The sequence below is a fragment of the Psammomys obesus genome, unplaced genomic scaffold (assembly GCF_907164565.1).
Source record: "Psammomys obesus unplaced genomic scaffold, mPsaObe1.curated_primary_1811, whole genome shotgun sequence".
Taxonomy (NCBI): Eukaryota; Metazoa; Chordata; class Mammalia; order Rodentia; family Muridae; genus Psammomys; species Psammomys obesus.
Window position 1 is genome coordinate 5,874,009 of NW_026596039.1, and position 12,608 is coordinate 5,886,616.

Genomic DNA, 12,608 nt, shown 5'->3' on the forward strand with positions numbered 1-12,608 from the left:
TCAGAAGACACAGGACTCAAAGATGCTGCTGAGGAAGGCTAAGTACTGTCACCCACAAGGAACATACAACAAAGAGGATGCCAAATTTGCTTTTTGTTTTCCCCTCAGACAAGAAAGCAAGTTCAAAGAAAAGCTGTGGTTGCTGGGGAGTAGTGCCCCCAAGAGACCCCAATACAGCTACCACACTTTGCAGTGTTGACATTCACTGGTTGAAGGCAGGGTTCTAAGAAGGAAAGTCAAATAAGGTAGGAGGTAGTATCAGGCCAGACTAAGGGAGGTACTGCACTTTGGCTAGAGGCTCTTGGAGGCCCTGAAAAGCAGAAGGCAGAATAGGAGGTGGTTTCCTTCGGGGCTGGAGTCTGAAGCCTGGGCTCCGAAGATGGTTCAGCTTCTGGATCCTGGCTTCCTGATTTGCAATGAGACCTCAGCCCCACCTCTCTAGTTGGCCTAAGGGTATCTGAGGCATCCTTCCCTAAAAGGAGGCAGAAGGTGAGAGGAGGGTGCCTCAGAGAGTTGGGAAAGCAAGAGAAGCCCCTCCCCAACACAGGGCTTTCCAACTTCTTGTAGGGAGCATGTTCCTGCTCCCTTGCTAGCTCTGAGCCCCATGCTGCTGCAGGCAGGCTCACAGGATGGAAGACCCCGCTAAAGCGGTAATCAGGTTGACTTTGGGAAGGTGGGAGCCGCGGTGTGTTTTACTGCTGTTCAAATGTGACACAGGCAGAATTAACAGCTCCCCCACGTGAAGGAGGGACTTCCTCTCCCCCCACTCAGAATAGGGTTTGATTAAATCAATGAAGAAGACAGAATTGAATTAGCAGCCTCTTGTCCCTGTGCCTAGAGGTTTTCTATAAGAGAGCCGAGGGAGATGCCCTGCCCTTTCAACCGTGCCTCCTGGACTCTGATTCCTGGGAATTCCATGACCACTTCCCTGCCCCACCCAAGCTGAGTTCTAGAAGCTTCTTCAGAGAGAAAGGGTCTCAGGAGTCGAGTCCCTGCCAGCTTTAATTTCTCTGGCTCATCCATAAAGAAAGAGCTTGGTGCCAGCTGGAGACAGGTGGGAGGTGGGGAGCAGCAGAGCCCTCTGCACTGGCCAACCCTTTGGGGCTCAGGTTTCTCTCTTCCAGGCCTGTTGTACATAGTTTTGGATTCTTCTCTTGCCATCGACTTCTCGGCCTCTCCCCTCTTGTTCTGACAGTGCTACCTCAGCCCCTAGCTTAATACCACTTGGTGCCACCTCCACTTTAAGTTGCAGCACCCCCCCCCTTCTGAGCCCACCGGAGACATGAGCTTTTCCATGGGCTGTGTGCCCACATCTCTCTTCTCTCACCATCTCCCTCCTTCCCTTCCTCCCTGGATATTCATGGAAGGACCACGCCTAGCCTCTTTCGGGAGCCCAGATTCCAGTCTGCACAACAAAGTCATGAGCATGAGCATGCACTTGCAGGCCATCAGGCAGAAGCGTCCACAACACACAACCACGACTCAGGTGTCTAGATGCCAAACACTAATCCCCTGGAGAGAGTTCTAGAACCCAGTCAGGATAGGCCTCAGCATAGTTACATCACCAGGCCTCCAAAGGTACTGGGAATGAGGTGGTGCTTTGTAGATTGGTAGATTGTGTGTGTGAGTGTGTGTGTGTGTGTGTGTGTGTGTGTGTGTGTGTGTGTTGTAGATGTGTGAATGTGAGTGTTCGGCTCATGTGCACACATGTGGAAGCCAGGCAGGATGTTGGGTATCTTCCCCCATCTCTTTCTACCTCTTCGTCTTGAGGCAGAGCTAGGCTGACTGATCATCAAGCTGTCGGGATCCGTCTGTGTCTGTCCCCTTCTTCCTTCAATGCTGGGATTCAGGCACTCACAGCCATGCCTGGCTTTGTACATAGGTGCTGCGGGTTCTAATCCGGGTTTTCATGCTTTCAGAACAAGTGCTCTTACAGCCCAGGAGCCAGCTCCCCAGCCCTACAGACACTGTTTGCTTAATGCTTGCATCAACCCTGCTGAAAGCAACTGCAACAGTTCCCATTTGTCAGGTAAGGAGCAGAGGTTCAGCCTGAGGTAGCAGGAAGCAACTGGCCAGCATATCAGGTTCCCAGTTCTGTCCGAGGCCCGAGTCAACAGTCTCTCTGGAGCAGGCTGGGCCCACACGTGGCTTCATCGATTACTTTTGTGTTACCCCACTAAGTGCTCAGGTGTGACAGGTGGCAGCACCATGCCCCACAACCTCAACAAACTAAGGAAACTTTTTTTTTAAACCATTATATACTTTTTCTACCTTTTAGTGGAAAAATTCAGGAACTGCTATAAAGAGGCCCATGTGCCCATCAGCCAGCTTCAAGACGCCATCAACATTTTGTCAATCTTGTTTCTTCTGTTCTCTCCCACGCACTTCTTTTTTTCCTGAAGATTTTAAAGCAGATCTCAGGCATCCTTTCACTCCACCTGTAAATACATCACGGCTCGTCTCTGACAGATGAGGGCCTCTCTCCCTTGAACCTAATTACAATGCCATTACCACCTAACAGAATGAGCACCAGCTCCCGAAGGTTATGAAATGCGCATCTTCAGATTTCCTCAGCCACTGCAACGGCGGCTTTTGACGGTTGGCTCATTCAAATCAAGAACCAAACAGGCTTGTCCGTTGCACTTGGGTGACATCTCCCAAATCTTCCACTCTACTCCCTCCTGCCTCCACCACTTGCTACAAGCTCGGGGGCCTAGATGTCCCTTGGGATGTACCACATTCTAACTTACAAGGTTACTTGTTTTTTGTTTTGTTTTTTTTTTTTATTAATGTTTTGTGTCTGTGTGTGGACTTTCATAGGCATATAGACATTTACAAGTGTGTACACTCTCAAATGTGTGTGTGTGTGTGTGTGTGTGTGTGTAGATTTCCTTCAGTTGTTTTTTTTCAGTCACTCTCTATTATTTGTTTAATATTTTATTATTTTGCTTTATTTTGATTCAAGATCTCTCTTATCGCCGCAGCTGCTCGAAAACTTACTATGTGGACCAGGCTGGCCTCCAACTCACTGAACTCTGCCTCCCAAGGGCTGGGATTAATGGTGTGCACTGCTATAACTATTTTATCTTTAAATTACATGTGTATGTGTGTGAGAGCGGGCGCATGAGTGCAGGGGCCTGTGGAGGCAAGCAGAGAGCATCAGGTCCTCGGAAGTTGGAGTTACAGGCACTGTGTACACCAGGTAATGGCACATCGGACGGTAGCCCTGGGAATGAAACACAGGCTCTCTACAAGAGCAGGAAGTGAGCCAGGCGGTGGAGGCATGCTCCGTTAATCTCAGCACAGAGGCAGGTAGATCTCTGTGAGTTCAAGGCCATCCTGGTCTACAGAACGAGTTCCAGGGCAGCTGCACAGGAAGACCTTGTCTTGAAGGAAAAAAAAATAAAATAAAAGCAAAAAAACCCGAGAAATTTTATTTTTTTAATTTTTAAGACAGGGTCTCTCACAGTATCTGGAACTCGCTAATTCAGCCAGACTGGCTAATGAGAAAGCTCCAGGGATCCGCTTGCCTCCACTTCCCGGATGCTAGGATTACAGGTACAAGCCACCACGCCCAGCTCTTACACAGATGTTGCATCAGGTCCCATACATTCATGGCAAGAACTTTACTGACTGGCCCCTCACAGTAGTGTTATTCAATGTTGTCTTAACAGGCATTTCCAAATGTGCAAGTGGATCACTTCCTCTCTCCGCTTAAAATTTTTTAGTGCCTTCCCATTGCCCTTAACATCCACACACTTTCCCTGGGTCCTGTATGATCTGTCACCTGATTCCCTTCTCTTAGATTTTTATCTGTGAGCCTAGTCTTTAATGACTGAACCCTGATCTCTCCAGCCCTGATTTCCCTCTCAAATCTCTCTCTCTCTCTCCCTCTCTCTCCCTTCTTCCCTCTCCCTCTTACGCACACTTTCTGTCAGCTTACCATCTTGGCAGAAATGAAGATATTCTATTGAAACAAAGTACTCCAAGAAATTGGAACTTGCCCCAGTTATCTCATGATGGGAGATGATAAAGGATGAAGCCTGGTGCCTGCCAGAGAAGAAGCCTGTCTCCCATTATTTTTCTTTTAAAAATTACAACCTGTCAGACCACCTTACAGAAAATGCTAAAACTGAGACAATGATGGGTCTGTGATGGGCGGGGTTATAACTTACACTTCATGCCAAGACCCCAAAGACAGACTTAGGGAATCATTGGCTCCCTTTGTCCTTTTTTCTTCCTAATGTGAGCATATTGAATAAGTTTCTTTTTCTGTCCTTTGCTGTTATTTGTTTTTAATTGGCCTATTAAGGATGTTGTGAAGGTCTGTAAAGATAGTTCCGTGGTTAAGGGTGCTCGCTGTGCCATCATGACCAGGATTCAGATCCAAACACTTGCATATTAAGCTGGGTATCCCCAGAATGCCTGAAACTCCAGCTCTGAAAGGGCAGCCACAGCAGGATCTCTGAGGCTTGCTGGGTTCCAGCTTAATTGAAAAAAATGAGCCCAAGTTCAGGTAGAGACCCTGACTCAAAGGAATAAGCAGAGAGTCAGAAGACACCTGACCCCTCCCCTGACCTCTGCACTCCCACGTACAGCCACTCATATCCACAGACATAAAGTCACACACACACACACACACACACACACACACACACACAAGTAGTGAATACACACTTAAAAATAAAAAGGCTAGATGGACAAGCCTGGTTTATTGGGGTCGTTAGGACCAGGCACTGAGCATGGGTAAATCTGATAATCCCACAGCCTACTTTTTGTGCATTGAAACATGCAGCACTTTCTACCCCAAAGCCCCTCTGGACAGACACGAATCAATCCTACTCCGTCCCCACTCCGTTGGCCCCCAGGCAGCTCCCCTTATCCAGAGGTCTTTTAGTGGTGTCCTTTCCCTAGAGATACCAGCTGAGCCCAGACTCTCTCTCTCTCCCTCTCTTTCTCTCTCTCTTTCCTCCCCACCACACTCTCACCCAGACCTTTGGGAGGACAAAATTGTCTGATGTTTCTAAAGTATTTCTTGACTAATAGGACAAATGGAAGAGAAAGAGGGAGTGAGGAGATATTCCTTCCAAAGAGCTCGAAGTATAGGCAAAGAGGAAGGAAAACAGAACACAAGACCTTTCTGTCAATCCATCAATATCAGTTAATCACCGACTGATGACCTCTACACTCAATGCCTTGGAGCGGGGAGTCTTGGCTGCTAAGGCTGTAGTTAAAGGATTAATTGATGCATGTTCTCTCTGTGATTCAGAGCCCAGCTGGGGACCTGGGGTGGGGAAAGACTGACAGGCTTCAGGCTCTCCTGGAACTTCCTAGAGGAAGTCCTGAGCTGAGCCTCTGCTAACAGACATCCCTCACCTTTCCCCAGGGCCCTACGACTCTAGGGAATTAGACCTTTGTGGGAGATAAGGAAGCTGCCCCTGCCATTTACCCAGATCCTACAGTACTGAGAAGATGGGCCTACAGCCCAAAATATGAGCCCTTCCCATCCTGCCGAGGAAGCAAACACAGGAAGGAGGAAGAAGGAAGAACTGGGACATCACCCGAACAAAGTCCAAGGATCTGAGGAAACAGTAACTGAGACTCTCTTCAGCCCTCGGTGGGAGAGTCTCCATTGGATGTGATGTGTCAGACATGGCCCCTGAGGTCCAGCCCAGGCCCAAAGCCTAGGAGAAAGACCAACATTCCCTGTCCCAGGCTCCATCCTGCAGCTCCAGGTGGCCTCCCTGTGGTGTGAGCCTCCCGGAGTTTCACATGCTGTTTCTCAGGCTTTGCTACTTTACAGCTTTCGTTATTTTTAATTTAGACAAAAGGCTTCACTTAGCCCTTTACGGTCTCATCCAAATGGGCTTTCATCTTTTCACTAGAACTGTCTGTTTTTATTGTCTTGATCTCTACTGTTCTATTAAGTAATCCTTTAGCTTTTAAGAAAATTTGGGGCCTTATTCTTATTTATTTTACCTTTTTTCCCTTTCTTTCTTTCTTCCCCCCTCCCCCCGCTTTTGCTTTTGCTTTTAAATGCAGAGACAGCAGTATTGCAGAGGGAGGACAGTGGGGTCTCCGTGACTGTTGAGGCTTGTTCTAAAGGCCTGAGGAACAAAGGCATAAGCATGGGCCCCAGACAATCCTCCAAGAAAGACTGACACTCACATTAAAATGACTCATTTCAGCCATATGGAGACTTCAGGCAAATGGCTCTCACAGAGAAGGTAAGATTAGCCCTTAGCCCAAAGGCCTTACCAGAACAGGGACTTTTAATATATTTTTGGGCAGGTAAGTGACATATTGGTGAAACTGCTTTTGACATGTGGATACCTGATATGGTGTTCGAAAAGCGGCCACTACACCCTCTGCTGGTTCTTCTGCCCAGCCACATGAGAGGCAGCATTTTCACCCCACCCCAAGCTCAAGGCGCAGTTAGAAGCAGAAGTCCACAGCAAGAAACAAAAATTTAAATTTAAATTTAAATTTAAAAATTAAAATAAAATAAAAATAATCTAGATGACACGCAACCAGCCTAGGACATTTTGACATAGCTATGTCTAAAGCAGCCTGTGTCAAATGGATGGAACCATCCTTCCATCCTATTGCTTGGAATTTGGCTAGTTAGACACATGGGCAACATTTAGAAGCATGGTGTCCCCTGAGTTTTTTTAAAATGTATGTAAATGGTTTCGTGCTATCTATTCTACTCTGTCTCTTACATTTCCCGCCTCTGGGTTGCTTGAGAGTTTCTGCATTGCCAGAGAAAGATGAAGTAATTGCTGACTGCTTTTGTCTATAGCCTGGTATTCCATTACACACAAAAGCTGTTTCATTTGTTTTTGCTTAAAAATATATGGCATGTTTCACAGGTCAGTGTTTCATCCTTGTGCAGGGACCAGGCTAATTTTCTTTGTATAGTTCCTTTTTTTTTTTTTTTTTTTTTCCTGTTACATGGACTGCAGGAGCCAGCATTTGTTATATATATTTTAGGGCAAGGTCTCCTGTAGCTCAGGCTGGCCTCAAACTCAGAATGTGGCTGATGATGACCTTGAACTTCTAATCCTCCTGCCTCCACCTCCTAAGTGCTGGGATTGCACTCAAGAGCCACCACTCTAAGCACTGGTATCAAACTCAGGCCTTGGTGCATGCTAGGCAAGAGAGCTACTGCATGAGCCATATGTCAGCCCCAGTCGCCATGTTTTACCCTTCCCCCCCCCCATCCCTGGAGGAGGTCACAGGCTGGCTCACATCCTTTTCAGCCCCTGATAGGTCTCCGCTTTTCTAATTGTTGCCAATCCAAGGGGTTAAAACTCTGCCTTCTTATTCTAATTGTGTTAAAGAGATTGAGCAATAATTGTATAATTATTATTTGTTCAAATGTCTGCTTCTGTGGATGGCCTGTTTAAATCTTTCTTCCCCCCGCTGTGTTTTTGTGGATTTTGATTCACAGGTTTTAAAAACCATCTACACCTACTCCATCATCCCTTGTTAACTGTGGTACCACGGGGTGTTTGTTTTTGGGAGAAAGGTCTCATTATGTAGTCCTGGCTGTCCTGGAATTTACTGTGTAAACCAGGCTGGCCTTGAATTTACAGAGATTGACCTGACTCTGCCTCCCAAGTGCTGGGGTTAAAGGCTACAGGACTATGCCCCATGAGTGGTTTTTAGTTTGTTTGTTTGGTTTTTTTTTATGTCCTTTAACAGCAATCTATAATGTTGAAATAATCAAATCCATTTATTTTGTGCCTTAAATTTCATGTATGTTATTTTTAATCTTTTCAAAGAAACACTCACTCTGAAGTTCAGAGCTCTTTTCAATCCATTCTCCTATATTTGTATTTATTATTTTGCATTTCACATTTAAGTCTTTGTTCATTTTGGATTTATTTTTTAAAAAAATAGAGCATGAACTCAATTTAACTTATTTCCAAAGAAGTGGGTTATTTTCTTTGAGACTCTTCGCTAAGTAACTCACCCTTCCCTCTACTTGGAATGCGTTCCCATCATCTGCTGAGTTCTTTCATGGCCTTGTTTATTTAGCCTTGTTTCTATTTATTAGATGTGTTCATCTATGTCTGTCTACATCTGTTTCCGGTCTCCTGCTCTGTCCCCTCAGCGTGTCTCTCTAGTCCTTTGACAATAATACGCTGCTTTTATTATTTTGACTTTGTAATCATCTTGAAGATCCACAGCCCAAGTGTTGTTTCTTTGTTCTTTTGAAATTGAATTAGCTATTTGCAGCTCTCCATTCTCCTATGTAGATTTTATAATCAATTTAATTCCCTAAAATTCCTGCTGGAATTTAATTGAATGTAGAAATTAATTTCAGGTTAATAGATATCTTTACAAGATGAAATCATCTCAAACATAGATTTAGTGGGTTTTTGTTGTTGGTTTTTTTTTTTTTTTTTTTTTTTTTTTTGCTTTTTGTTTTTTGTTTTTAATTTGGGGACTTTAGTTAATGGCCTTTCATGGCATTGTTTTCCCCTGTGGTCTTGGGCCTTCTTTGTTTTTTAATCTTTTGGACCTTTGTGGTTTTCATTGTTACTTGTTCTGTTTTTTGGAACCACAGCAGAGCCTAGAGTAAGTGGCTGTCATGGAAAAACTGAAAGGCAGGCTGTTTCCACCACAGTCACTGAAGACCAGTCTCTTTCCATCCCAAGTGCCCCTCCACCACACCAGCCTGAATGTTGACTAATACGAAGAGGCCATGGGTACTGGTCTCCAGGAAAGGGAAATCTGAGCTTGAGACACGTCTGTGGGGGGTCACAGGTAACGAGTGTGTGGCTTCACTGTGAATAGTTAAGGTCACCGCCTGGAGTCCAGGTGTCCGAATGCCCTCTGAGAATTCCAGGACTTCTCCTGTGCTAACTGGAGATGGAGAAACAGATGTACACAGACAGAGGTAAATCAAGGGTTAATTAGTAAGGGGCAGAAGAGCTGGATCAGCAGTTAAGAGCAGTTGTTCTTGCAGAGAACCTGGTTTAGATCCCCTGCACCCACGCGGTGGCTCACAACCATCTCTAACTCCAGTCCTAGGGCAACTGGACACACATGCAGGCAAAGCACCCACATGCAAAAAATAGTAACTTCTAAAAAGCTAATTAGTAAGAAAAAAAAGCACTTTTAAAATTTTGTTTATTTGTATTTAGGTACAAGTGTGTGTGCCTGTCAGCCTTTATGTACATAATTTGCATGCAGTGCCTGTGGAGACCAGAAGAGGGCATCAGAATCCCTGAAAGTGGAGTCCTCTGCAAAAACCAAAGCGCTTGACCAATGAGCCAGGCCTCCAGCTCCCGAAAATACAATATATATTAATTTCAGGTTAATAGATATCTTTACAAGATGAAATTATCTCAAACATAGATATAATTTTGTTGTTGTTGTTGTTGTTTTGTTTTGTTTTTCAGAACCCCTGAAAGTAGAGTCCTCTGCAAAATTCACAGCGACCTGCCTGCCTCTGCCTCCCAGAGTGCTGCCATGCCTGGTTCATTTTATTGTTCTTAAAGAGAATCTTCCTAACACAGAAATAGCCAAAAAATCTGGATTTTTTTTTTAAGATCATTTATTTGTGTCTTTTTTAGAAGTTTTTTTTTTTGTCTTGTTTGTTTGTTTGTTTGTTTTGGGGGGTTGTTTGTTTGGGTTTTTTGTAACCATTTAAAAGGCTCTCTCTCTTTTTTTTATTCCTTTGATCAGGTTTGTCAAAACCTAGACTATAGACTAAATCAGACTTGGTTTTTAAGTTGTTTAACTGGAAAGAACCTCATGAGTTCATTTGCATATTGAATGTGTCTGTTTTAACATCAGCATGGACACCGCAGGCCCCAGAGCTGAAAAGATTTCCCATCTGCCCCTTGACAAGAAAAACTTTGCCAATATCTATCTTTTGTTTATTTTGTTGTTTTCTGGGGCAGTGTCTCCTGCGAACAAGGCTGGCCCTGAAATTGCTATGGAGAGGAGGAGGATGTCGAACCTCTGATTCTCCTGCTTCTACCTCTCAAGTGCTAGGACCGCAATCATGGGATGCCGTTCCTGGCCTGCCAGCCAAGTCTACCTTCAAGGGACTGATTATAATTCACCTATGACCTAGAACCCTCCTGCGACTGGCATGAATTCTTCTTATTTAGAATATTTTTTTCTTCCTCATATAATAACCCACATTAAAGTACGTAAATCTTAGGTACATGGCTTAATGAACTTTTACATCTATCCATACTAGGCATCATTCGGACCAAGGTCACGATTTCTCCAGCACTGTAGTGAGCTCTCCCAGTCCCCTACCAGTGAGTATCGCCTTTGCCCTCACGTCCAAGGTGGCATTCTGAACTCTTGGCTCCTGTCAATGGTGCTGACAACCTCAGAAACAGAATCATACAGTATGTGGTATCATGAGCCTGACCTTTTCACTCCACAATATAGGTCCAATTATGCTATGCACAGCAGTAGTTAAAGTTTTGCGTTACCCAGCTTTACATTACTTGGGAAACTAGGTATTGTTCTTAGTTTAGTATTAAATTCAACTGATATCCTGAAATGGTTTGTGCTTGTATTTGTAAGTAAAAGTAGCCTAAAAATTCTCTCACATTATAACCTCCCCCTCTTCTTCTTCCTCCTCCTTCTTCACAATATTTGCTCTAACATTTAAACCACATTCTACAAAGTTCATGAAATGGTTACAATAGCTTTCCCTCTTTTCTATTTTGGAACAATTGGTGTTAGATACCAATTAGGTTGGAAATGGAACCCAGGCCTCCGCATGCACTAAACATGTGCCCTACCACTAAGCTTCACCCCAGCCCAAACAGGGTGTTTTGGATAGGAATGGCCCCATAGACTCATGTGTTTGAATGCTTGGCCTATAGGGAGTGGCACTATTAGGAGGTGTGGCCTCGTTGGAGGAAGTGTGTCACTGTGGGGTGGGCTTTAAAGTCTCCTATGCTCAAGCTACACCCAGTGTGGCATACAGTCTCCTTGTGCTGCCTGAGGATCAAGATGTAGAACTCTCAGCATCTTCTCCAGCACCATGTCTGCCTGCGTAGTCCCATGCTTCGCCCATGATGACAATGGACTAAACCTCTGAAACTGTAAGCCAGCCCCAGTTAAACATTTTCCTTTGTAAGAGTTGCCGTAGTCATGGTGTCTCTTCACAGCAATGGAAACTGTGATTCAAAGTATTGTGTCAGTTTTGTTGTTATTGGTCTTTTCTTAGCATTTAGAAACTTACTTAAAATATATATATAATATCCTGAGCACTGGAGAGTCAGAGTGGCAGGAAGAGTTTTATAATAGCTTTTACATTTCAATCACTATTTTGCCATCATCTTCCATCTTAGTTTATTTTCTTTTGCTGTGATTAAATACTGACTGGAAGAAAAGAGTTTGTTTCATCTTTAAAACCCCCCAGGTCAAACTTCATCATAGAGAAGAGTCAACTCAGGGCAGGAACTCAAGGCAGGAACCCAGAGATGGGAAGTGAGGCAGAGACACCGCTTGCTGGCTTGCTTTCCATGGGTTGCTCAGCTTGTCTTATATAGCCCAGAACTGACCCTACCTACAGTGGGCTGGGCCCCACCATATCAATCACCAATCAAAACATCCTCAGGCATGCTCACAGGCCAATCTGAAGGAGGCAATTCCCCAGTTGAGGTTTCCTCCTCCAAGGCAGCTTTAGTTTTAGCCTGTGATGATAGACTCCCTTTTCTCAGTGGAGTTTTAAGAGTCTCCCCTGTCTGAAAGGGAGGAGAACCTCCCCATCAGTGGACTTGGGGAGGAGCATGAGAGGAGAAGAGAGAGGGAGGGTGGGATTGGGAAGAGAAGAGGGAGAGAGGGTGGGATTGGGAAGAGAAGAGGGAGGGAGGGTGGGATTGGGAGGAGAAGAGGAAGGGAGGGTGGGATTGGGAGGGGATGAGAAAGAGGACTATTGCTGGGATACTAAGTGAATAGATTGCAATAAATTTTAAAAAACAAATAAACAAAAAGAAAAAAAAAGAGTCTCCCCTGATCTGGGTGATTCCAGTTCTCATAAGGAGGGTCACATAGCCCTTGGAGCAGATAACAGGCCAGACCCTTCCCCTAGTAAGGAAACTGCTCTAGCAAGCATCTAGCAACTCCTAGAAATGTCCCAGTGACCTTCAATTGTTCTTGGAGATTCCCTCCCCCATAGGATGATTAAGTACTGTATTTTTCTTCTTGTGATAGGACCATTAAGTATCTCTGACCCCCTGACCCCAGCGAATCAAATACATTCACCCTCGAAATCCCTCCCTCTGCCCAGGGTTTATATTGCCCTTGATTTCACATGAATAAAGATTCACCCTTTCTCACTTCAAGACCATCTGAGGTTAATCATTTATCCTCCGCCATGGCGCTTATCACTGGGCCTGCCCTCCAGCTCACCAGGCCTGAGCCTCACCGGGCCTGTCTTGGCTACAAGCCGACTAGGCATGGGCCTTGACCTGTACCTCTGTTGTGCTCAGCACAACAGCTTGACCAAGAGCTGTAACCCTTTGGTTTCACCCACTGTAGGTTTTGGAACACCTGCGCTTCCTTGCCAAGAGCTAAACTGTAACACTCTGTGGAAAACCTTTTCCACACCCTGGCTTCGC

The 12,608-nt window shown here is 45.0% G+C and overlaps 1 pseudogene; it reads right to left on the reverse strand.

Annotated features, from left to right (window-relative positions):
* Positions 1 to 6,850: 6,850 nt before the first annotated feature.
* Positions 6,851 to 6,938, reverse strand: LOC129687848 (U6 spliceosomal RNA; annotated as a pseudogene).
* Between the last annotated feature and the right edge of the window lie 5,670 nt (positions 6,939 to 12,608).